The sequence below is a fragment of the Podarcis liolepis genome, assembly GCF_965112155.1.
Source record: "Podarcis liolepis genome assembly, chromosome: 11".
Taxonomy (NCBI): Eukaryota; Metazoa; Chordata; class Lepidosauria; order Squamata; family Lacertidae; genus Podarcis; species Podarcis liolepis.
The window spans coordinates 32,182,372-32,208,367 of record NC_139565.1 but is presented as its reverse complement, the minus strand read 5'-3'; the positions used below and the strand labels follow the sequence as shown (position 1 = coordinate 32,208,367).

Here is a 25,996-nt window from a genome sequence, read left to right as displayed (position 1 = left end):
CATGGCAGACATGAGCTGAGTGCATTTACAGCCATGTGTGCTTTAGGAGACATGTATCTCACAAGCAGCAAACTCATCAGCTGCATAATTCATCAGGCCGAACCACACGGCTCTTTTTAGTGATGAGGTGGTGGGGCTTGAGCGAATGTGGTTTGAATGATTCCCTTTGTGGTTAAATGGCCACCATAGCACTTCACTACAAGTCTAGGTGCTATATTTCCACCCTCTCGCAAGATGCGGGGATGGGATACATATACCTGCATATTGAACTGTGGCCACTTGAAGATGCAATCTCTTGACAATTTTGCCACGCTGCCTGTAGGGGGTAAAATTTACACTTCATTTTTATCCACAGAAATCCCTCCCCGCCCCCCAGTCCAGATGATCATGCTAATTAGCCCCTGGACTTTGATCCTTAGAAAAATGAAAAATAAACCAAATCCTGCCTTTCCTTCGTGATGCTTCCCAGCACAGAGAGAATCAATCACACCTTTTCCCAACATACCGTACTTCCAGTTCTACAGCACCAGAGAGAAACTGGGTGATATATTGCACTTCTCATGATTACCCATCTTCATAGTGTGGATCACCACGTGGGGTGGGGGGGAAACCCTCTCGAGATTGTCTGCACTACTCCTTCATTCCAAATATAAAGTGAGGAGTGGGGTGTAAATTGGCCTAATTCTTCCGTTCATCTTGGTTGTTGATCTGACACATCAACATCTTTACAGGGTATGCAAAATTATCAGAAACTGTAAGATATTGGTCCACTAATTGGGACTCCTGTTACAAAGTTTTGTCATGATTTCTAACCAAACAGGTTTATACTCATGAAATACTGCAAATATAGGAAAGATCTTGGTTTTCTAGCTTGGTTTCCCTTATTTTTCTCCCCACATCTGATTACATGTCCTCCAGTTGTTACCATTGTATTTAGATTAATTAATTTTCACTAAATGCCAATTTACACATGTGCATCAGAGGGAGATTATTCCTTATAGGCCAATTAGCATCTCCTTCGGAAGAGCTCAAATGAAGAGGTTTTGCTCAACTGTGTGTGTATGTGTATGCACATTTGTGTGTGTGTTGGGGGAAAATAGAAACCATATTCTAACCATATTGCATAGGTCTAGAGAGAAGTTCCCTTTTGCTACTGTAATGTACCAAACCTTTACTATTCTCAAAGTTTTCTTTAGCTCCTTCTCAGACCTTCATGCTCAGAATTTTAATGATTAGGTCTTCCTCATTGACACTCCATAAATTCCTACCCCTTGCACTTCCATTTCTGATGTAGTGCTGTAGAGGCTTAAAGCAAGCAAACAAAAATCCTAACTGGAAGTAGAAGCAAAAAAGCAATGGAGTAGGCAAAAGAGATCACTATTAATCCAGGACATTTCAGGCCCTAAGTATAAGGGAAGGAGCAGCAGTACATCTCAATGTTGACTTGTTCATTCTCTTAATTTCCCTGAAGGAGGACCAGTAGGGCTCAATAAACCTCTCTCTTGACTGCCCCATTACTTTTTGATTCCACTTCCACATCCTTTTGGGGAGTTCCCATTTTTGTTACATTTCCAAACTATATTGCTCTTCATTACAGTGGAATGCAGAGTGTCCTCAAACGACCTCTTAAATCAGAGTTATATGGAAGATTTTAGTAAGGAGTTAAAGGTAAAAAGAAAAGCATCTGGATATATCTGTAAGATGCAGGTAATAAGAATGTATTATATTTTTGTGGTTTGGGGGTGGGGTCTGCCAAACCTATGTTAAGCTGGAAAGGTGCTCTCTCTTTTTTGTTCAGTTCCTATTACATGTACCAAACACAAATAAATAAAAAGCAAGCTCACACTAGTGAAATCCAGATATTGGGTTGCCAATGTGGTGCCCTCCAGATATGATGGACTGCGACTCCCAGCATCCCTGAACATTGGTGGTGCTGGTGAGGACTAATGGGAGTTGTAGTCCAGAACATCTGAAGGGTACTATTTCTGCTGTCTCTGATCTAAATTCTAAATATTGTGGGTTGGGATCTATCAAGTATCTTTTGTGAGCTGAATGCATAGGTACAAAATCCGGCAAAACTTATGAAGAGAAATGACAAGTGGAATGATTTCACATACCGTGGGCAATGATGACTCTTTCATGCCATCTTCAGCTTTGTCTGTCTCCAACCTAAGAGTCTAATCCAATTCTTTGCAGTGTATACAAGCAGACAACCTCACTCAGGCTATGTTGGTGCATATATCTCCTTTCCCCTAGTTGTGATTCAGTGACCTGCTCTCTCCTGGCGCCTAAGTAGCAATAACCAGGATAGTAGCCAGTTCTTTGCACCCATCCAGCGTTCCTTGGAGTGAGTTTCCAATGCTGGTGCATACTTCAAATTGTTAATTCTCAAAGCTTTCCTCTTACTTTTATCAGAGTTGGGGCAGCCTGTCCCATTTGCTATCTGAGGCAAAACAGGAAGATGCCCCTCTACTTCTGCCACCCCCACCAAAGCCTTGCTTGCTGGGGACACACAGCGACTTCTGGTGAGATCTTACGAGAAAATCTTCCTCAGAACTCTCACAAGATCTCGCTGGAAGCTGCAGCTGCCTGTGAAGCTGTGTGACCCCGGCAGCAGGGGCAGGCAAGGGGCCTACAGGGGCACCACTGCCTTATAGGATTCAGCCGCCTGAGGTAACTATTTCGGTCAGCCTCATATCCAGGCCAACCTGAATCAGAGTAGAAGTGGCCACTTCTTTCTACTCGTGTCATGGCTTATACAATAGCAGCCCTACTGCAAGAGTAACAGTGAAAGCCCAGGATATGTTGAAGTAGCATATTTGCAAGGTTGTCATCAGAAGGGTCCTTCTGGATCAGGCCCATTTGTTGAAATCAAACAAGCGCATTTGCTTGGTCCTTCTGGATCAGGCTGAAGCCCCATTTGTTGAAATCAAACAAGCACATTTGCTATAGTCTTTTCAGTGCTTGCTTAAAACATATTTGTTTTGGCAAACCAGGGTTTTCAGCCAGAACTCACCAAAACTCAGTTCCGGCACCTCTCAGGTGGGCGCCAATGCCATTCTAAGAGAACAAGGACCATGTCCATACTGAGTTCTGGCACCTCATTTTCTAGAAAAATAGCAGTGAGGTAAACCCATTCAGACATGTGGAAGTTACATGTGTTTTATCTCTTTTTAGCTGACTTTAATCGTCTTTTCAGTGTTTTTCAATATCTGCTTTAATCAGGCTGTGTTTTTTAAAATCAAGAACCTTCATGTTTTATTTCATATTTTTGTAAACTGCCTATGGGAAGCCTGCAAGAGGACATGAGCAGAACAGCCTCTCCCTACTTGTGATTTCCAGCACCTGTATCAAACTTTATTTCGGACACAGACAAGCATATGATAAAACATACGGATAAACTGAACAGATAAGGCTTAAAACAGGTAAGGGATAGAAACTGGTAGTTAAAAAGTGATTATATCATACATAACTTTAAAAGATAAAAACAAAGACAAGCAGTTAAAAGAGAGGGAGAGTGATGGAGCACAGGTCTTGCATTCTGGGCCTTCTGTTTAGGCGTAGTTTGTGGCACAAACCATCCTTTGATAAATATCCATCATGGCAGTGCAAAATCTAGCACCTGAGTATGTAACACCAGGGTTTCTGGTTAAGATGGTGATAGTTCAGAAAACAGGCTCGGGAGCTCCACAGATCACAGGGTTTTCACTGAGTTTTAATTGGATTTAACTGTGTCAAACCAATTGTTTTACCCATCACCTGGTATTCAGGGGGAAACTGCATCTAACAGTGGTGGTAAAACATAGTGACTGTGGCTAGTAGCCCCGATAATCTTATCCAACATGAATTTGCCTAATTCTCCTAAAACCACCCATGTTTGTGACCATCACCACTTCTAGTGGGATTGAATTCCACAGTTTAACTATATGCTCTGTGAAGTACTTTCTTTTGTCTAACCTGTATCTTCCAACATTCACCTTCATTGTATGGCTCTGAGTTCTAGTATTTTGAGAGAAAGGGACTCTATTCATATTCTCCACACCATACGTAATTGTCTGCAGCTCTGTCGGGTTCTCCCCTCACTCACCATTTTTCCTAAACTGAAAAGTCCCAAAGGGTGTAACCCCCCTACAATGTTAACAATGCAGATGGTTCTTAGGTCCAACATTGATGTAATATTTGAATGTGCATAGCACATATCCCCTTCACTTAAGCACCTAAAATGGGACTTTTTGAATGAAGCTAAGTGCTAAATTAAACCCTCAAAAATAACCATTGCATTTGCTGAAGAAGTTGCCAGAGTTGCGGGTGGGGGCAGAGCATGATCCTGATTTTTCAACTTCTCTGTTACACTTCTGAGCTACACCATTACATTAGCACAATTTGTGCATTTAATTTTCTCTGTTAAAACTAAAATAAAGTTGATGATGCTTTTATAACACACATTTAATGTGAATGCTAAATTATACACTGTTACACTGAGTTAACATGTTTCACATTGATATATTTTTATTCACTTGCTAAAAGTCCCTCTTCCATGAATACTTGAGACGATGAAGCATTTATCCACTACTCTTGCATGCCGAAGAGATGGTTATTCTAGTCAAGAAACCCAATTTCCATACATTACAATTATTTGGGATTGTTACTAATGTATGATAATGTAAGGAAAGTGTAGGCTTTCTTCTTCAATTCCTAGGGAGGAGTTATTTTATATCATTAAGTTACAGTACTTTCACTTTGCGCCAAATTCTCTAGATCAGTAAATTTATTGCTGGCTGATTATTCAAACAGCAAGGAACAGGGTGGGGGGAATTATCCAGCTAGCTATTCTGCTCCTCTAGAAGAAATATTTAACTCCAAAGTGGCCAACAACAGGGCATTTAGGCACCTAGATTCTCTTTGAAATACCTTTGATAGCAACAAAATAAATTGGTGTCCTGATCCTATTAGAGAGCACAATCCTAACCCCACCAGATCTGCTGGACAAAGGCAGTTAGGATGGGGCAGCGGTGTCCATTGTCTGCTTCAGAGACTCTCTGCTATACCCATGGAAATCTCTTAAGGAATGAAGAAGAAGAAGAGGAGGAGGAGGAGTTTGGATTTGATATACCACTTTATCACTACCCGAAGGAGTCTCAAAGTGGCTAACATTCTCCTTTCCCTTCCTCCCCCACAACAAACACTCTGTGAGGTGAGTGGGGCTGAGAGACTTCAGAGAAGTGTGACTAGCCCAAGGTCACCCAGCAGCTGCATGTGGAGGAGCGGAGACACGAACCCGGTTCCCCAGATTACGTGACTACCGCTCTTAACCACTACACCACACTGGCTCTATGAATGAATCTACTGCCAGTGATGGTCAGTGTGAGGTCTCAAAACAGGGCATTTTGGGGGCAGAGTCAGGAAAGAGGCAGCCTTTATCTGCTGGATCCAAAGCCCCAGATGAACGCCAGGCTCATACCCATGCCTCACTGATTATAATGGGATGGGTAATTCTGAAAGATGGAGATCCGCCAGGCAAGACAAAAGGAAAAATGCCACACTCCCACCTGGACATAACAAGCTAGCAGGCTTTTGGAAGTACTGGATGATCCACCACTTCATACACCCACACCATTTTTTTTTTAAAGACAGAAAGTTTGACTGGCTAGAGATAACAGTTCAAATATGATCATGTGACACATTGATGAAACAGACAACAGAAAAAGAGTAAGGTACTTGTACAAGCTGTTAAGGCCTCTTGAGATGCTATTATATTTTCAGAACAAGTAACAGGGAAAGAAATCCAGATAAATTTTCAGTGGAAAGAACCTAAGGAAATAAAAACAGCAGCTGCAAACACAAAGCAAAATACAGCCATGCTTTGCAATGGCCCCTTCTCTGAATTTTGCAATGCATTTCTCCTGCTAATAATGTGTATAAAAATGCATATGCTAGGGTAAAGTCTGCAAAAATGCATTATAGTAAGAAAAATTGCTTTCCAAAGGTGTGCATAATCAGGAGAAATGTGCACTTTAAAAAAAGAAAGCAAACTGATGTGGAAATGTGGAGATCTGAAGTTACAACTGGAAAAATGAGAAGTGGAACAAAACTGAAAATGACAGGATTCACCCATCCCTAGTGTCGAATGCACATGTGTTCACACCAAGTGCACCAATCCGCAGAGGGAGTTCCACAAATACAGTGCCACCACAAAGATGCTCATTTGCCACTATTCACCTGCCAGACCTCAGCAGGAATAAGTCAGCAGAATAACCCAGAAAAGTACCTCACCAGCTGATATTAAGGGCAGGATCACATAGCAGAAGGGCCATAGCTCTGTGGTAGATCATCTGCCTTGAATGAAAGAGGTCCCAGGTTCAGTCCCTGGCCTCTCCAAGTATAGTGGGGAAAGGTTCCTGCCTCAGACCTTGGGCTGCCGTTGCCAACCTGCGTAGATGATATTGAACTAGATGGACCAATGTATTATCTCAGTATAAGGGAACACCATTTTCAAGCCATAGTTGTGAATAGCTCAGTGCCCAGCTGCTCGGAATCCTTTATCCCCATGCATATAGGCAAGCATTAATTATGGCGTTTTTGGTTTGCGCTCTCTCCTTTTCTCCAGAACATTTCCTTGTCTGTTAACAATGAGAAATGCAGTGGAACTACAGAACTATGCAATCCTATACCTATCTACTCAGAAGTAAGCTACATTGAGTTCAATAGGACATACTCTCAAGAATGCAAGATAAGTGGAATTACTTGATTGCATCACATTTTCCTATGGGTGGGGTTTCTCCCAGAATTTGTGATCCAGGAAGCCATTGAAATCAATCAGATTTCTGCTGATAGGTTGAATGGGGTGTGTAATGCACTCTGACATTCCAATCCTCTACCGACATTCTAATCCAAGGCACTCTGACAATCCAGTCCTACACAAACACTGTGTTCAACGAGACTTTTACACAGGTAAGCATGCATAGCAGTAGTTAGCAGCCCGAGGCTGTAGTCCTAACTCCACATACCTTGGAGTAAACCCCACTTAATTCAGTGGGACTTACTTCTGAGTAAACTTGATTAGGATTGCAGCTTAAATACCTTTCTCTTGAAGTTACTCGAAACTCCTTGAAGAATAGCACTACACCTTTGCCTTGAGGGTAATTTGACAAAGAATTTTTCATTTATTTCTATTATTTATTTTATTAAAGTATTTCTATACAGCCTTTCACATCCAATGCCAAGGTGTCAAACAGCAACTTGAAAAGTACAGACATCACCATGAAAATTGCAATATATAGATGGAAGTTAAAAACCCCAAGGATGTTATATTGGAAATTAAGCACCCGCAAAAGCCCAGGAGCCCAGGCATGTTTTTAGTAAGCACCAAAAAGCTGTTGTAGCTCATTCCAATAGTCAGGCAACAGTCCTAAGAAGAACCCTGCTAGACCAGGCCAAAGGCCACCTTCTAATCCACAATCTAGTCTCAGCATCACCAACCACATGCCCATGGGAAGAAGGTAAGCAGGTCTCCAGTTAAATTCCACCCTGTTTTTGTTCCTTAACAGTGTTTGACACATTCAGATCATCCGTGTGCTTCCACATTTATTTTCTGTTGCAGAGAGTCCTCAGCTTTCAGGCTCCTGCTGTTTTCGCTGTTCTGTCAGCTAATTAAACACACAAACCTGAGAGAAAGGACGAGTTAAATCCTCCTCACTAACAAAAGAGATTTCTCAATAGGGCTGATGTCAAATGCATTTTGAGATGTCTTGTGAAACCTCTTCATGAAGCAAAATGTTTAGCTTTTCTTCTGCCACTTGAGATTCATGGCTGTCCAGAATTACACGGAAGGAGCTGGTAGCTGACTGCAAGTATTTCAGAGACAGACAACATGGCAGCTGGTCTCACCCTGCTTCCAAAAGAAGTGTTATTTGTGCACCCGCCTCAGCATGTAAATGTGATTTCTTTTAATGGATATGGGCCACTTAATGGCATTCATCAGGTAAATAGCACCCTGGGCTAACAGTGCCTTCAGCTGCACCCCACCCTGTGGTCAGCAGCATTGCCAAGCAATGGGCCTTGCACAAGTCTGCAAAACTTAGCAGTGTGACAGATTCCCCTTTTCCTAGGCTTTCCCAGCAATGTCCATGATAAGGGCCCAGACCTACCTCTCAGGTATCTTGCCTTGGTCACACCAAGACACTGGCACCCCCTTGAGCTTGGCACCCAGACTGAAAACACAGCTCACTCACCTGTAATGCTGGCCCTGAATCTCATGTTTAGCAGGGCATGCAGACATATATGTGGAGATATTGCTCTTGTACAATGGCCATTCATTTTAAAGGGACTTCCTCAAGGCAGCTTCTCAATCAGTTGTGTTGGACACACACTAACTGTGTCATCAGAACCAGAAGTGCAGTGTCTTACATTACCCATTGAGAAGTGGGTATAAAGGAAGATAATCCACGTAACACGATGACTCTTCCCTCCTGCCCTGGTTCTTTTCAAATAGCCCATAAATACTTGCCACTTAATGCCAACTATTTATTTTTCTTTATATATTTTTCCAGATTTTTGAATATACATCATACGTTTTCCATAATAAATCACTTCTCTCAGGACTTCCCAGTCCATCCCCCCATGGCACCTGATTCAAACCTTATTTTGCTGCATATCCTTTTCTTCTACCCTGTTTTGTCCTATAAACATACCTTATTATTAGTAACTGCTGCTCATGCTTCTATTCCTACCTGTAAGTTAATTTAAATATTATATCTCTTTAAGTACTCTCCCAGGTATTTCCACTTTCTTATTTTCTTATTTGGTTTCTTATTTTCGCTGCCATATATGCTAGCTCCATGTATTCTATAAATTCGTTCTGCCATTGTTCTTTAGTTGAGGTCTCTCTTTCCTCCCATTTTTTGGCATATATTATTCTGGCTGCTACAGTTGCATATAAGAAGGGACAGTGTGCCTTCTTGGGGATATCATCATATGTTAAGCCTAGTAGGAAGGTCTCGGGTTTGGGGGGAAACGTAAATTTTAAGATCTTTTTTAGCTCTACATAGATCGTTTCCCAATAATTTTGGCTTGTTTACATATTCACCACATGTGCATGAAGGTTCCTTCAACCTCTTAACACTTCCAGCACAATTTGGATCCCTTTTTATACATTTTCCAACTTTCTGGGTGTCAGGTACCAACTGGTATTAGCAGTACATTTGGTATATTTGCAGTACATTTGTTTCTTCTCTAGCACATAGAGCAGAATACAGACTGATAAAAACACAACAAAAAGAAAACCAATAAAAACTCAGAACAACTGAGGATATGTGTGAATTCATATTCACTGTCTATGGAAAACTCTATTTCTTTCTCTTAGATTTTTTTGCAGTAGAGGAGATTCATAAGACTTATCCAGTGTTGCACAAGCAGTTTCCCCCTTTTCTCATTTTCTTGCAGTTGCCTACGCCCTGCAAATCTGCTCCAGAGGGTCTCTCAACCCTCTAAAGCAGATTGGGGAATCACACCAGGAGCTACAGTGGGAAGAGGTGGGTGGGCTGGCCCTGTATATATTATTCCTATTATCATGGGAGTTTACAGGAAGTAAATGACTATTCCCTATTAATGTTTGCCCTTGATTTTAAAAATGCAGTCACTAATTCATCTTGGCTTACTTTCTTCCCAATCAGTTACAGAAGCTTTGAACAATATCACATTTCAAGTAGACCGTGGTGCCTAATGAATTACAGACCGCTTGATTAATAGCACTTGTTCAGCATCACATCAATGGTGTATGAAATATAAGAGAATGGAGGAGTGGGGGCAAAATGGTGTTTCTGCCTGGTGCTTTTTCCTCCCTATGATACAGGCCAGTCATCATCAAAGCTGATTCCACCGCCCCCGCCCCCACTTTTGCTGCTCATCTGCTGGTGGTTTGGTTTTGTTTTTAATTCTACAAGTGTGCATTTCTGTCTCAGGCTGGTGCTTGCTAACACAGTCTTTATCATTCAAGTGGCTTGCTGCAGATTCTGCTGAAACATCAGTACTGAGCACTGATGGTTGCAATCAGTAAATCTCAATCCCCTAGCCTGGCATACAGCATGAAGAAGTGGGGGCAGGAGGCGAGGAGGAAGAGAAGCTGTAAGGATGCAACACTGGTTGAAACCAGTGTCAAGCAACCAAGCTGCAGTGGCATATCTCATGGAAAGCCACTGGTGAATTGCAGTTGATGGAAGGCATGCTTCACCCTGCTGTATCAGAGTTTATGTATTTTGCTAACCTTATTTCATTGGGTTGAAACCAAAGAATTTTATGAGGCCTCCAATCTTCCCCTAGCATGAAATAAATTTGTTCTAAACTTTATATCAGAGCCTGACAACTGTTTTCAAGCCAAACATGTGCTACTGTTTACTGATAGTTCTTCCATTACTCACAGACCAAAGAGAACATTTGGCTGTTGGGGAAAAAAGGAGGGGAGAAAGCAGTATTGCCAGCCTTCTGCTTTCTTGCAACCCTACAGATAGTTTGTTCCATTGTTGTTTGGTACCACCAGTACTAGGAAAGGAGGATAAAGTTGATTCAGTTTGCATTTGTAGGCCATCTATTGAATTCACGCTTTCTGAAAAAGTACGAGACCTGAAACACCCAGCAGTCTTTTGAAATTGGCATTTATCTAAATTTTATGAGACAGTTCTCCAACCGAATAAGGTTTACAAAAATGTGTGTGTGTGTAGTGTAAATATGATTATATTCACAAAAAATCATTATATGTGGAGAAATTGCTTACAAAAATGTGTACATTCACAAAAGGTTCATACAAAAATATGTTTATTAGGAGGAATTTGAATTAAAATGCTGAAAATTTTTCATGTGCTCCCAGAATGTAAAGAACTGAATTTATGACTAGAAAAAATGAGAAACCGAGAGAAGCAAACTTGGCAGATCCTCCCATTCCTAGTCACAGTACTATCAACTATCCCTACCCTCCAACATTTTTCTCTCCTGATTGTAAAGGGAGTCTGTAACATATTGGGAGTTGAAGGTGGTGGAGGGTGCAATAACAATAAACCTAGACTCATCTTTGTACATTTTTTTCCAAACCACTTATGTGATTGATTTTTTTATTCCCACTGAAGAACATTAATCTGAAAAAGACAATGGTCACATTCTAGTGCTACAGCACACCCCTGTACATACTCTCCTGTCAATCAATGTTTCTAGGTTTAACAGCACCAACTGTTTGCTCGAATGTGGTGTGAGTTGGAATCCATGCCACCCTACAAAAGTGACTGTTCTCAAAGTGTACAGTGCCAAGCATCCAGCTGGGGCTGTAAGTTGAGCTCCTGATCCACTAAAGAGAAATGGACACAACAATGTGAGACCCAGAACCAGAACAAAAATGTGTACATTCACAAAAGGTTCATACAAAAATATGTTTATTAGGAGGAATTTGAATTAAAATGCTGAAAATTTTTCATGTGCTCCCAGAATGTAAAGAACTGAATTTATGACTAGAAAAAATGAGAAACCGAGAGAAGCAAACTTGGCAGATCCTCCCATTCCTAGTCACAGTACTATCAACTATCCCTACCCTCCAACATTTTTCTCTCCTGATTGTAAAGGGAGTCTGTAACATATTGGGAGTTGAAGGTGGTGGAGGGTGCAATAACAATAAACCTAGACTCATCTTTGTACATTTTTTTCCAAACCACTTATGTGATTGATTTTTTTATTCCCACTGAAGAACATTAATCTGAAAAAGACAATGGTCACATTCTAGTGCTACAGCACACCCCTGTACATACTCTCCTGTCAATCAATGCTTCTAGGTTTAACAGCACCAACTGTTTGCTCGAATGTGGTGTGAGTTGGAATCCATGCCACCCTACAAAAGTGACTGTTCTCAAAGTGTACAGTGCCAAGCATCCAGCTGGGGCTGTAAGTTGAGCTCCTGATCCACTAAAGAGAAATGGACACAACAATGTGAGACCCAGAACCAGGCCTAATGTGGCAGTTCTTCCCATGCATGACTTCCAGTCCAGTAGATAATGTGCATGTTTCAGCTCCGATGTGCATGTGTTGCTTTTGCTGAATTGGGGTAAATCTTAAGAATGATGCTGTAAAGACCCAATTGCAAGCCATTGATTTGTATAAATAATCCTGTTGGTAAAAGGTTGTGCAGGTGTCTTCTAAATGTACCAAAGCCAAATTGGTTAACCTACATCTTCCTCTTAAGCAGGACCTGAGCAAAACAGCACCCTCCCTACCTGAGGTTTCCAGCAACTGGTATTCCGAAGCATTCTTGTCTCCAACCATGGAGGCAGAGCATAGACATCATGGCTAATAGATGAGAAATTGTGCAAATACCTTCTGAAGTCTTCTACTTATAAATAGCAGGAGTCATGCTTACTTTCATGGTTGATTTGCCTGAAATTCCTGGAGGCCAAATTGTGTCATTTCAAAATCCTTTCAGTGTGGTGATGCCTTTGGCCAAGATATTGGCTGGTGTGTGAAGGCCAAACTAGAAGTGGTGGCAGCAGACTTGTCTGATTAAACCATGGTTCGTCTCAACCATATATAAAAGGGAAATGAGGTGCTTGGACGGGGTGTGCTAAAATCTCCCATGCTTCTGGCTTAGTTCTCCACAGGTACTGTCTCCTCAGGTGTTTTCTCCTCCCACCCTTTAGCTGAGCTCTGATATTAGAAGAAAAAACTTTGTGGGAAGCACAAAGGGTACAGGGAGAGTATGGCTCAAAATAAGACACACACCATATGAATGGAGCAGATCCCACAAATGGCGCTACCTCTGTCCCATCTAGTCTGGCTTCGCCTTTTGCGTTCTTCTTTTATCAGTTATAGGCTATGTTTTAGGCTGTCAACAGCATGCCCCAAGACAGAACAGAAAGTTATTTGCAGGTTGATGCCTTCATCAGAGAAATAAAAGGTCCAGAAACCAGGATTTATTTGTTTATTCAGCATTGATCTGCATTGAGAACAGACCGAATTACTCTTTGATTTGGGTCCTTATGAAGGTTTAAAGTGCGCCAAGGAAACTGCCTGGAACAAAGCTGTGCATAAATGGGTACACAGTTACATTTTTAGAAACACACACACACACACACACACACACACACACAAAATAACATTGGGGAAGCTGAGTTTGAGCAGAAAAGGGGGGAGACCCCTTAATCCTTCCTTTTCCAGTTGTTGTTTTCCTCAAAATCCATCACTTCAAAGCATTTTCACCCCTGAGGGGAAATATATAGGCACACATGTCCCTAGCCCAGAAGGAGAAAAGAAAACCACTGGGTCACATTTGCACCCCAGACACGAGAAATATATTTGCCCCATTCAGAAGCCACCCCCAGCCCTGCTGCTACCCTCCTCAGGTCCTTTGGTCTGTCTAGACTATGTCATTAAACTGTGGTAAGGGCTCTTGCTTAGTTGAATGGAAGAGGTTGTTTGCCTCTCTGAGTGTGGGCTTGGCTGGAATGTAGCCTATGGTACAAAGGTAAGTACAGAGGTCAGCAAACTTTTTCAGCAGGGGACCGGTCCACTGTTCCTCAAACCTTGTGGGGGGCCGGACAATATTTTTTTTGGGGGGGGGATGAACAAATTCCTATGCCCCACAAATAACCCAGAGATGCATTTTAAATAAAAGGAGACATTCTACTCATGTAAAAACACACTGATTCCCGGACCGTCCGCGGTCTGGATTGAGAAGGCGATTGGGCCGGATCCAGCCCCAGGGCCTTAGTTTGCCTACCCATGGGTAAGAATCACCTCCATTGCCCACAACGTTTGCCTTTAGCCATGCCCATCACTGGCATGTGGATTGCCCACAAGGAAATGTGGTCCTTGGGCTTACAAGGTTCCCTTACCCCTGGCTGGTGGATTAGGTTGGGGCACATGGGCCATGAGATGTATTGTTTCTGCATTTAGAAAAAAGAAAAGAATCCCTCTCCTCCCTGTGCTCTATGGCAACATTCATTCATACCTCTTTTCTCTTTCTTCTCCAATCACCAGAGCATCTCCCTTGCCACTGTACAGCAATCAAATGTGCAAATTCAGAACTGGCCGCCAGCCCCAAACCTAAACCCTCTGGCTGAGGTGGTATAGCATAGAGAGTGGGAGGCCTTAGTGAGGATGGGAAAGAAAAATGAATTCATCTCAGGAGGCCTGAATAGTACTGCAAGGCTCCTGTTCCAGGCTGGCTGACCCCCTGAACAGAAAACCCTCATGTTAGGGTTCAGATATAGTACTACATTTTGTTGCTAGTGTCACTTGATGCTCAGGCATGATTGCTATATGATACCAAAGAGTAGGTTTCATGCCCTTCGATGGGTTTCCCATAAACATCTATCTGTCCACTTTTAGAAGCAGAATCTTGGACTTACAGGCATAGATGCTTGGTCCATTCCAGCAGAGCTCTTCTTCTGCTCATTGTGGAAGCAAAATTTCCAGCTGTGGCTTTATTGAAAACTACATTATTTAACAATCCATAATAGGATAACTTGAAAAGAATGAATTACAGCTGTTGCCACTGGCAAATGGTTTCCTTTTGCACAACAGAGGTTACAGGATGGGAATAGATGAGACTTTTATAACACCAACAACAATTTGCTTTAGCAGATAATAGAATAACCAGCTTTGTAAAGGCTAGCTAGTGTTAAAAAGAAGGTGCTTGTCAAGGAAACGCGCTTCGACAACCGGGTTGTCCCTTGAACAAGTTAAAACATGGTTTTATTTTGTTGCATCGATGGAACCTTGGCTGCATTGTATAGCCAGACTCAAAGGTCAAGGTACCATCTGCACAGCACAATGAGACTATGTTGCAACTGGGTCCCCTGGCACAGCTGTATTTGCAGTAAAGCCAAATCTTCTATGTGCTGGATGCTATACAGTATTGCTTTTTCTTTTGCCTCTTTCTCTGACACATATACACACAAGCACACGTACACAGTGCCCCAAGGACACCTCCAGAGAATCATGCTTCTACATTTATTGTGATAGGAAGTGCTTTGATTCTATGGCAGAGTCATTGTCTGTCAAAATCAGGAGATCTGAGGAATTGTACTTCAACTTTTTGCAAGTCATTTTTTTTAGGCGTATTTCCAGGCTTGGGGAAGAGAAACAGCCCAGGTCATTAACCCCATTAGACAATGAAGGGAGGAAAACAATAGCACCTGCAAATTTAGCTGTTATGTTCCTTGGTGTATTTGTTTTTGTTTAAACATTCCCCATATTTGAAATACCTAATGTTTCACTCATTGCAGGTATACAATACAATTTCTGCTTCATCAAAAAGGCAGATCAAGTTCAGGAGGAAATAACAAGAAGGTTGACCTTTTTATTAATGGACATGAATTTTTAATAGATACCTTTCAACTTATCAACTTTCAGCTGCAGGCTAAAGACAGTAGGTATCAAGGAATAAAAATAAATAATAATAATTTTTTAATCTGGGTTTCCCCTGCCACTCTGGACGGCTTACAACATATATAAAAACACAACAGAGCATCAAACATTAAAAAACAGAATATCCTATATGAGCAACAAACAAACCAATAAATCAATAGAAACCTTTAATGACAACAACAATAATAAACAGTTTACAGACTTAAATTGATTTTATTGTTGGTTTTAGCACATCACTTAATGGTGAAGGGCGGGTTAGAAGTACCTTACATAAAATAGAGCAAGTCTAGGAGTCCTCTGTGGGGAGAAAGGAAAGGAGTGCCAAGTAGGGGAACAGCTATTACTGCTATCTGTTGTAGCTTTTATTCTGCAGTATGCATAGTGCTTTACAGAGTAACAGAAATGGGTATCTTGGCCCTGAAGTACTTACAGTCTACAACACATCAGAAGGAAAGGAAGAGGAGGAAGTGAGGATAACAAAGAAGGAATAGGAGAGCAGTCACACAAATATGGAATGATGGCAAAAGAGTTAGGCCAAGGTTTCACAGAAAAGGTAGGAAGAATTTGAAAGGAGATGGTGGTGGCATCTCACAGGTTTTCTAGGTGGCATTCTTGGAGAGGGGGTATGGCAAGGAAGAATGTGTAATGAAAGAGCAATAGAAGTTTGGACAATAGAGATGGAGGAAGGTAGAGATGGAGGAAGGAAGTGCAAAAGCTGGAATATATGATTCTATTAGGGTGGTGATATATGTAAGCAAAGCCATTGAGGACTTCAGAGATGATAGTGAGTCTGTGCTGGACTCAGAACAAAATCAGTTCTCTAGATTCCCTCACCATTTTTCCATAGCAAACATGAGGAGATAGGAACATATTGCTTTAAGGAGACAAAAGGAAGGAAATTGTTGACAAGGTGTGAAAGACCTAAGCAGCCATGCAGTCTCCTAGAAGACAAAATTCTGTAAAGCTCGTCTGACAGCTCATTCCTAGTTGCTGCCATTCCTGAGGAAAAATGGCCCTCAAACTTTAGGAGACCACTGCTGAAATTAGTTGTTTTAGATCTAATGAACTCTTGTTTTAGAAACTAATGAGATTCTTTGGTTTCACAATGGTTCTGAAGGCACAATCCCACACTTTTGCTTTTCTGGTAGTTAGAAAACAGCAGGACTCTGGCTCCATCAACTGGAGAAGCTTCACTTGTGGATGTGACAGAATTTCTTAAAAACGAGTGCTGCAATGTCATAAATTGGATAGTCCTAATTTATTAAAATCTGCTCTGGACTTTAAAGGATTTCCCCTTCTGGGCCCTAATCACATCATCCCTTCCCAATTTAATTCCTTTAATGCTAAATGACGTACAAGGATTGTGTGAAAAAATGCTTGCTGCCTTTGGTGCGATACCTTTTCAGACACCCTGTGGAGCTTCCTAATGTTCCATTCTGTACAATGTTACTGGAATATTACTAAAGCAGATAGAAAATGCTAGCAGCCCTTTTGGTGACTGGGTGAGAAAATTCCAAAAGCAACTACGATAATACTTGGATTAGGAACAATTAACAAGTCACAAAAAGTGAGCAAAAGTAATCAAGAGTTTTTATCAGGCTGAGTACCAAGCATTTAAAAGGGTATCCTAATTGAACAACACAGTTACTTGTGGGGTTTGTCCCTCCTTAGGAGAATCCCACATTTAGCCATCTGAGTGGAGGAGTCTAGCATTGGATGACCATACCTTCTCCCACCCACTAATGGGTGAGAAGTAGCATGCTCCCAAACCACTAGGTAACACCACTCAATTTGTCTTCTATAGACTTTTATACCTGGTGCACCAGCTAAAAGTAGCCTCCACCTTTGATAATATAAGGCTACCATGATTTTCTCTTTGTCTGACAAGAGCCTTTTGTGTTTTGATTGGACAGAATGGAGTAATGAAGAATATAGTATCTCTGCTGCTTTCACAGGGGCAAATAAAATGTCATTGGAAAGCCCACAAACAAAAGCTGAGCACAACAGCACTGCCCCTACCTGTGATCCCAGCAACTGATACCATAGAGCAGAATTTCCCAACCTTGGGCCTCCAGCTGTTTTTGGACTACAACTCCCATAATCCTCAGCCAGCAAGACCAGTGGTCAGGGATGATGGGAATTGTAGTTCGAAAACAGCTGGAGGCCCAAGGTTGGGAAACACTGCCATAGAGGCAGAGCATAGCCTCATGGCTAGCAGCCACTGATAACCTTAGCCTTCATGAATTGGTCTAATCCTCTTTTCAAGTCATCCATCACAGCATTTGTGGGAGTGGGTGCCATAGTTTAACTATGTGCTGCGTGAAGAACCACTAGCCTTTATCATTTCGAAGGGAGAGCAGCCACTTTTCTCTGTAGCTTTTGATGAAAACTGAGATCTGGTTAGGATGACCTAACCTAATTAAATTTGCCTTAACACTTTCCCCATTCCATTTTTAAGACTATTTCCAAACTGCAGAAAAGGATTTGCTTATGATGCTCTGCTTCATTGTATTCTCTCCTACCCTCCCTTTAAAAAAAAATTAAAAATGCTTAGCATCCAGGTTGAGGAAGAGTTTCAATGCCTTCAAATGTTTCTGCACTCCATCGTCTTGTTTGTTTGTTTGTAAATAAAATGCACTCTTTCATAAAATATAACAAGATGGCAATATAGAAGATACCATAAAATCAGTCTACAAATATCTATAAAACTTAATGGTATAATGGTTAGAGTGTTGTACCTGGGAAAGAAGGGTTCGAATCCCACTCAGTCTTGAAGCTCAATGGGTGACCTTGGGCCAGTCACCATCTCTGAGTCAGAACCATTGTTCCAGATAGCTCGGTACTGTCCGCACTGACTGACAACAGCTCTCTGGGGTTTCAAAAATGGGATATTCCCAACCCTAGCTGGAAATTCCAAGAATTGAACCTGGAATGTGCAAAACAGATCTACATTAAGCTGCACCCCAACATACCAACAGAAAACAAACTTGTGCAAGTGCAAGTTCCTTCAGCACCATGGAACTTTGCTGTAGGCCTTTTTTAAAACAAAGAAAGAAAGAAAGAAAGAAAGAAAGAAAGAAAGAAAGAAAGAAAGAAAGAAAGAAAGAAACCCTACCTTCTATGGTATCTGCAAAGAAACTTTTTCCAGAGCAGCACAAATCTAGTGCTCAGAATTGGGGTGGCATCATTTGGGGTTTCCATTTTCGGAACGCAATACTTATCTTGAAATTAGGTAGTCATCATGCCTCATCCTCCCTTGCCATTTAAGTAATTGAACCATCTTAAACGTTTTTAATAGAAGAACTGGGTTATAAGGTATGTCATTAAACTTAAGAGTAATTTGTTCAGTTCCTTCAGTCCCTGAAGGATATTATGAGGGTACACTGTTACAGCACAGTGGACCACAGACCTTTTGGACTTAAAGCATCAAAAAGGCCATTGTGCTTTTAAGAGTTTAGCTTCACCCAATTCGGGAAAGATGCATTTTTTGTGTGTCCATTGTGCATCTCTGAAGTGAACACTTTATTCAACATAGTGCTAAATAGGACTTGCACTTGGGCAATGGGGTTCTGTGCCCCCTCCTTACTTGTGAGTTTCAGAGCTTCTCCCAACTCTCCAGAGCAGAAAAGTCCTGTTGCGCTAGAGGGCCTTGTTCTGTGCAAGCAGAAAGTTAGTTGAATACTGCTTAGAATGTAGCAAGAGTCCCATGGATACATTTTTTTTTTAAATGAAGAATGTGAATGGGCTGCTAACAAAAAAGCAAAGAAGTTTAAAACAAAAAAAAAACCCTCCAGTACTTTGCCTTAATGGTAAGATCACTGGTGACTGGTGTAGATTGAGGCAGGCAAGGTGGAAGGCCAGGAGACTAACAGTGGGTGGAACCCAGGCCAATGGCAGGCAGGGCCTCCTTATTTTAGTCCCACCCGTCTCCCTGCTACATCAGCAATAGTGAGATAGATGAGTGGCAGCGAAGTGACAGCCAGTGCCTTTCCCTGGTGTATGTAAGAAGGTAGGCAGGTGGGGACTGGCAGTGCCCCTTTTGCCCAACTTCCACTGGTAAGTTCACCCCAACAAAAATTCTTAGATATCATCCCTTACTCCCAAAGTAACACATTCTGAATCACTGCTCTATGTTATTTTCAACATTTTGCACATTGTTTTCAACAATCTATGCATTTATATGCACATTTCACTTTAGTGTCATTTTTGTCCACATTACTTATCTGGGAAACTTTATTGGAAAATTCAGAAAGTGCAAATTTCAAAGGAATAACCTTGTTATTGCCAACACAGGCTTTCAAATTAAAAACTTCATGGAGGCATCCTCGGTCAAAGTACTGGCACTTCTTAGACTATGTTATTGTCTGTGCTAAAGATTGACGTGATGTGCTCCTTACCAGAACTATGACAAGCGCCAACAACTGCTGGACAGATCACCGATTAATACGATCCCAGCAGACTTTAGGGATGCCAAAATTATCAATCTCTTTTTAAAAGGTGAGAGAACTGATTGTGGAAACTATTGAGGCATCTCTCTATTAGCTGCAGCCAGCAGAATTTTTGCAAGGATCTTAGCAAACCGTCTCTTAACAATATCTGAGGTGACCCTTCCTGAATCCCAATATGGTTTTCGGCCTTCTAGGGGGACAGTGGACATGATTTTCACCACTCGACAGCTTCAGGAAAAATGCAGTGAGCAAAACCAACCCCTGTATATGGCATTTATCAACCTGACTAAGGCTTTTGGCACTGTAAGTTGTAATGCCCTGTGGACTGTCCTTCTGAAAATTGGCTGCCCAGATAAATTTGTAAACATCATTCAGCTCCTCCATGATAATATACCAGCAACAATCGCAGATAACAATGGCTCTCAAAGTGAACCATTCACAGTGGGATCAGGTGTTAAACAGGGTTGTTTTATTGCCCCAACTCTATTCATTATTTTCATTGCCATGATTCTACATTTTGTCGAAGGGAAACTCCCCACTGGGGTAGAAATCATATATCGAACAGATGGAAAGCTCTTAAATCTGAGCAGGCTGAAAGCAAAGCGTAAGGTTACCATAACTTCTGTCATAGAGCTTCAGTATGCTGATGACAACGTAGTGTGTGCATGCTCAGAGGATGACCTCCAAACCATCCTAAATATCTTCGCAGAAGCTTACAAAAGCTTGGCCTGTCACTCAACATCAAAAAAACCAAAGTGGTGTAATGTTGGAAAAGGTTGATCACTTCTCCTACCTTGGCAGTTATCTTTCCACAAGGGTCAACATTGATGCCAAAATCCAGCATTGCCTGAGTTCTGCAAGTGCGGCTTTCTTCCGATTGAAATGCAGAGTGTTTGAAGACTAGGACATTCACACGGAAACCAAAATGCTTGCTTACAAAGCTATTGTACTACCAACCTTACTGTATGCTTGTGAAACATGGACCACTTACAAACGCCATCGCCAGCTTCTCAAAAGAGTCCATCAACGGTGTCTCTGAAAAATTTTACACATCACTTGGGAAGACAGGAGAACTAATATCAGTGTACTGGATGAAGCAAAAATCACCAGTGTTGAAGCAATGATTCTTCAACATCAACTTCGTTGGGCTGGTCATGTTGTGCGGATGCCTGATTATCGTCTTCCAAAGCAACTACTCTATTTTGAACTTAAAAATTGAAAGCGTAATGTTGGTCAACAAAATAAGTTTAAAGACTGTCTCAAGGCAAATCTAAAAAAATGTAGTTTAAACACCGACAACTGGGATACACTGGCCTGCGAGCACTCCAGTTGGAGAACAGCCTTTACCAAAGGTGTCATGGACTTTGAAGACAATCAAACTCAGAACGCAAGGGAGAAACATGCTAAGAGGAAGGCACGCATGGCAAATCCACACTGTAATCAACTCCCACCCGGGAACCAATGTCCCCACTGTGGAAGGACATGTGGGTCCAGAATTGGCCTCCACAGTCACTTACGGACTCATTGTTAAAACTGTGTTTATGGAAGACAATCTTACTCGGCTACAAGTGATCGCCAAAGAAGAAGAAATTTCAGAAAATGTGAATTAGGTAGGTTTGCCTTTAAATCCAAATATTTTCAAATTTCTCCTCCATCCTTAAATTCTGGATCAAAATCTTAAATTCAGGATCTCTTTACAAGAGGTACCATTTAGTAATTCCAGACGAAATGTCTCTTTTTGGGTCATTTCTGTGTATCCTGGATACCCCCCCCCCCAGGTATATACCGTATGTGTTGTTGTTTTTTAAATTCTCATTTATTTTATTTTCTTCTTGGTAAAAACCATCTGCCATGCTGCACTCTTGGAATGACTAGATTCCTGCTATTGCTGTCTTCTGCATATACACATTCAAGAGATCACTGTTGAAAGTGAGTTGAATAATGTCAACTTTTGGGTAAAAAAATAATAAAAATTAGAAAGAAAGAAAGAAAGAAAGAAAGAAAGAAAGAAAGAAAGAAAGAAAGAAAGAAAGAAAGATCAGCTTCATCACCTTGCACAGATGATATGTGGACACATCCAGTACAAATTCTAGGCCAAAAAAAGCAATATACTCTGAGGTCACAAACAATAAATCTAATAGCTAAAAAAAAAACCAAGGCTGCTGAAAAGTATAGCTATGCACCACCAGCCCTGAATCCATCAAGTGGCTCTCAGCTTCAGCACCCTATCTGCCATTCCAGGAGTTCTTGGAAGTATATCTCCCTAGGATCAACAAAGTTTTCACACTGAGGGCAGTGGAAAATGAAAGGAAGGGACAGACCTCTCTCCTTCCCTCTTCCTGTGGACTGATGATGCCATTGGGAAGCAAAGTTGTGAAGAGCAGGAAGGAAGCTAGGAATTCTTCTCTAAACCAAATCTTAATCTAAGGGGCAGATGAGTTTGGTACCTTGTAATGTTTGTTTCTTCTTCTGAGATGAGAACTCATTTCTGAGGCCAACCTGGTGAGCTTTGATGTGCTGAGAATTCATTGCTGAGACATAACATAACCCAAATATTTAATTTCAGTGGGATGTGGGTTATTTATTTTTATTTGTTATTTCCCATTTATAGACCACTTAGCATTATAAGCAGTTTACAACAGATAAATACTACACATACACACACAATAAAAATCATGTCAAATAATTTACATACGAGGACAAATGTGTACACAATACCCTACATATAAATAATATTAATACAAATACAACCAGAGAGCATTAAAAAAGCAATATGGGCAACAACCAATTTATGCACGTCCAATTGTTGTGTGACCACGCATATGTGCACTGAACGGAACCTGGAAGTTACTTTAAAAATGGCTAAAAATGCCCTAAAAGAGCTGAGAATGGACAGAAAAGGTGCAAAAACAGCACTTAGCAATCCCACGAGCCTTTGCACTGACGGTTGAAGCCTATGGAGAGTTGGAGTTTGAGCAAGGAGGTTTGGCAGGAGTGAATGTGGTGGAATTTGGCAGAGTTTGGCATCTGCTAAGTGCTGCTGGTTTTTTAGAGTGTTTTTCTTGGGATTCCAGAGGTTTATAGTATGTTTGCAGGCTTTTCCGATGGTGTTTCAGATATACATGATTTCACTTAAACGTGTGGTACCTCGGAACATAGCCCCTGCGTAAATGGGGAGTTGCCTGCATAATATAGAATTCAAACAATTGTAGCACACATTATCGTAACAACCACTCACCCAATCTCACACACTCTTCAACATGACCACTATAATCATTCACTACATCAAACATTCTTTCCATCGACTCACCAATTGCCTAGGAAGGACCCCTGCCTAGCATACATGTATAAAATACTTTCCATTTCTGAAGCACTAATTGGCTTGTACCTCATCACCACCAGACTATCTGATGTTCCTTTTCCATCTCTCACCTGGGAGGGGCCCAATTTTACACCACAGCAGTCTCTCACCCTGCGGGATGTCAAACTACTCCCACCCACCCACCCACTCCCAATGACATAGTTGTCTCATGCCTGGTACTGCACATGTTCAACTGCTGCTAAATAACGAAGCAGCACTGGTAGGAGGCACAGACAGCAACCTCACACTCAAGGTGGCCCTGAAGGTCATGATATCATGATAAAATCAAGCTGTTGCTGCCACACCTCTAGCCTTTTAAACAGAGAACTGACACTGCAGAGTGGCCAACTCTTATTTGTACAGGATGAAGCAACAGATTCCAAATCCCTGGAGCATGTACCAGCAGGGTATATGTCTGTTTGCAAAGATCTTATTTTTAGGGGTACACATAGCAACATTTGCAGCGTTCACCTGAATCAGTTAATGTCCTATTTCATTTTCAGAATGGTGACACAAAAGCCTGTGATGCCATCTCCCCTCTACCTTAATAAATAGCCATGTGCTACCTAGAGAGTCTAACCCCTGCTGTTTTTGTTCCTCACCTGTGACCCAGAAGAACGACCCTCTCAGAGGACATGCGCTCTCTCTCCTATTTTCTTGACAGCACATTCTGTCTCAACTGCAGTAGCTGCCTGTTTTGGAGCCAGCTGCAATCCTTCAAACCATAGGTGTACCCAAGAACTAAAGGCTAGGCCTAAAGCAGACTCCATGATGGAATGCTGCTAGGCAATTAAAAACACTATTCCCTGCTAAGCCTTGCAACTTTCCTGCAAGGCATGCAGAGTAAGCAAAGTTTTAGCTTTGTTTGAAAATCACCCTTGTTGTTTTCTCAAGAACTCGAAGGGCCTGATCAAATTATAATATACCACTTGGAGGCTACTCAAAATGGCTGCCCATGGTAGAGATAAGTCAGAGGTAAAGATGTGTTGCAAGATCCTGCCCTGTAGGTTGGGTACAGCTATATCTGCTTCTATGTGTGTCAAAATACTCTGTCACAGTCACTCACATTCTACACCAAGAAGAGCTGGACTGTCTTTGTGTGAGTTATACATACATTTGAATAATTTATCTTACCTTGCACAATTTATTCTGCGGTTGTTTTTTTACCATTTTATGTGCCGTTCATGAGGAGGGGCAAAAGTCCATGCATGGCACAGGATACATTTTCAGTCTTAACACAGGTCTATTCCTTATCTGCTTTCCCCAAGTTTGCCTCCTCTGCTATGAAGCTGAATTTATGTACTTCAAATACAGTAGCTTAGTAAACCTATCAACAGCTCTATGAGATAGTCCAACATTAGTTTCAGAGGCAGAATGCTGAGGCTAAGAGAATATTGACTTGCATTCGTGGCCCAATCAAGAAGTGAATGGCGTTCCTCCTGGTTCACTGCTTAACCTCTACTGGGTATGTTGGGAGATGTTTTACAGACCATTGCCAATCTATGGAAGCTGCTCCAATGAGCTCCACTTGATGTCCGTTGCCTCTTCAAGAGGCATGTTTCAACCACTTGCGCCTTATCATGATGGTGCAAGTAAGGTGGCTGCTTTCACAGCATTGCTTTAAAAAGAGGACCAGAGAAGATAGAGGTCTGCATAAAACTGGCATGTGCTAATTTATGCTTGTATCTGGAGATTTAGAAATGACTATAATTTCAGTAGAAATAGCAGGGAAGACTGTGACCTGTGTGCTGGGCCCATCTGCTGTTCAGGTGCTAACCTTTGATGGACAGCCTCAGGGTCCTTACTCTCTTTTCCTGTGGTTCTTCATTTTTAGACTGGACTTAGACCAGCTCTTCTGCTAGGGGACTATTTAAAATAAAGGACAGCCCTCTGCCATCCTTTCAAATAGACAACTGTGCTGTGTAAAGCAGGATACACAACCACCCTGAAGCTTTTCTTTTCTGACATTTCCAGTTTATAACCGCTGGGCTAAGGTAATGTTAACTATTCAGATGACCTGAAATTTCAAGTATTTATCATCACAGGGCTGTAATCATATGCTGGACTCAACCTCAAGTCTTATATAAAACATACTTTGCGATGAGGTGCTGATACGTGTGGCTATTGCAGTTGTATTGTTCTTTGTAAATAAAAATAAAAATGTAAAAAACAAGAGAACACTGACATTGTTGAAAAATATGGGTTGAATCCAAATGTGCCCCTCCATTTGCAGAAAGGGCTTCAACACAGTGAAGACTCCTGCTGAAGAGGGAGCCAGAGTCATTTTCCAATCGGCATGAATCACATTATGCAACCAGCTCACCACACCGTTTCAACTGCAGTGTGGAGTGATTTAAGAAAATGTCTGTACCAAAGCTGTGACAGGCAGCCTGGCCCTTAAGACTGCCCCAGCCCCTGCCCTGATCAGCTTTACCAACTCAGGGCACAAATCTTACTACATGCGGTTCACTGTGTGAAAATGGCAGGGAAAATATCACTGTGGCTGTACCACATCAAAAAATAATATGATAAAGGGGCTAAGTTTTACCTGGTATCAGGCATTTAGGATTTAAGAATACACCTAAAAGAGGGGCATGATAAAAATCATGAGAGTTGTAAATCCTTAAGAGACTTTCATGAACTGTAATGTGGAGATTTTCATGACTCGGAGGCAGGTATATAACTGAATATATGAGTGAGATACCTTGGAGATTCAGGTTGAGCTCAAATGTAAGTTGCACCCTGAAGGAGCAAATGCTTCCCTCTACATTTGCACACATCAATTTTA

The 25,996-nt window shown here is 41.5% G+C and overlaps 1 long non-coding RNA gene across 5 annotated transcripts in view; it reads left to right on the top strand.

The window, feature by feature from the left end:
- LOC310688755 overlaps positions 1–25,996 on the top strand; it is a 133,767-nt gene that overhangs the window by 81,858 nt on the left and 25,913 nt on the right. For 4 of the 5 annotated variants that reach the window (XR_014517145.1, XR_014517146.1, XR_014517147.1 and 1 more), the window contains 2 exons: positions 1,598–1,707; positions 6,608–6,704. The exons of the other annotated variant lie outside the window; for it this stretch is intronic. This is a non-coding gene — a long non-coding RNA (uncharacterized lncRNA). Of the gene's footprint in view, positions 1–1,597; positions 1,708–6,607; positions 6,705–25,996 lie in introns of those variants that run through there. 5 annotated transcript variants of the gene reach the window in all.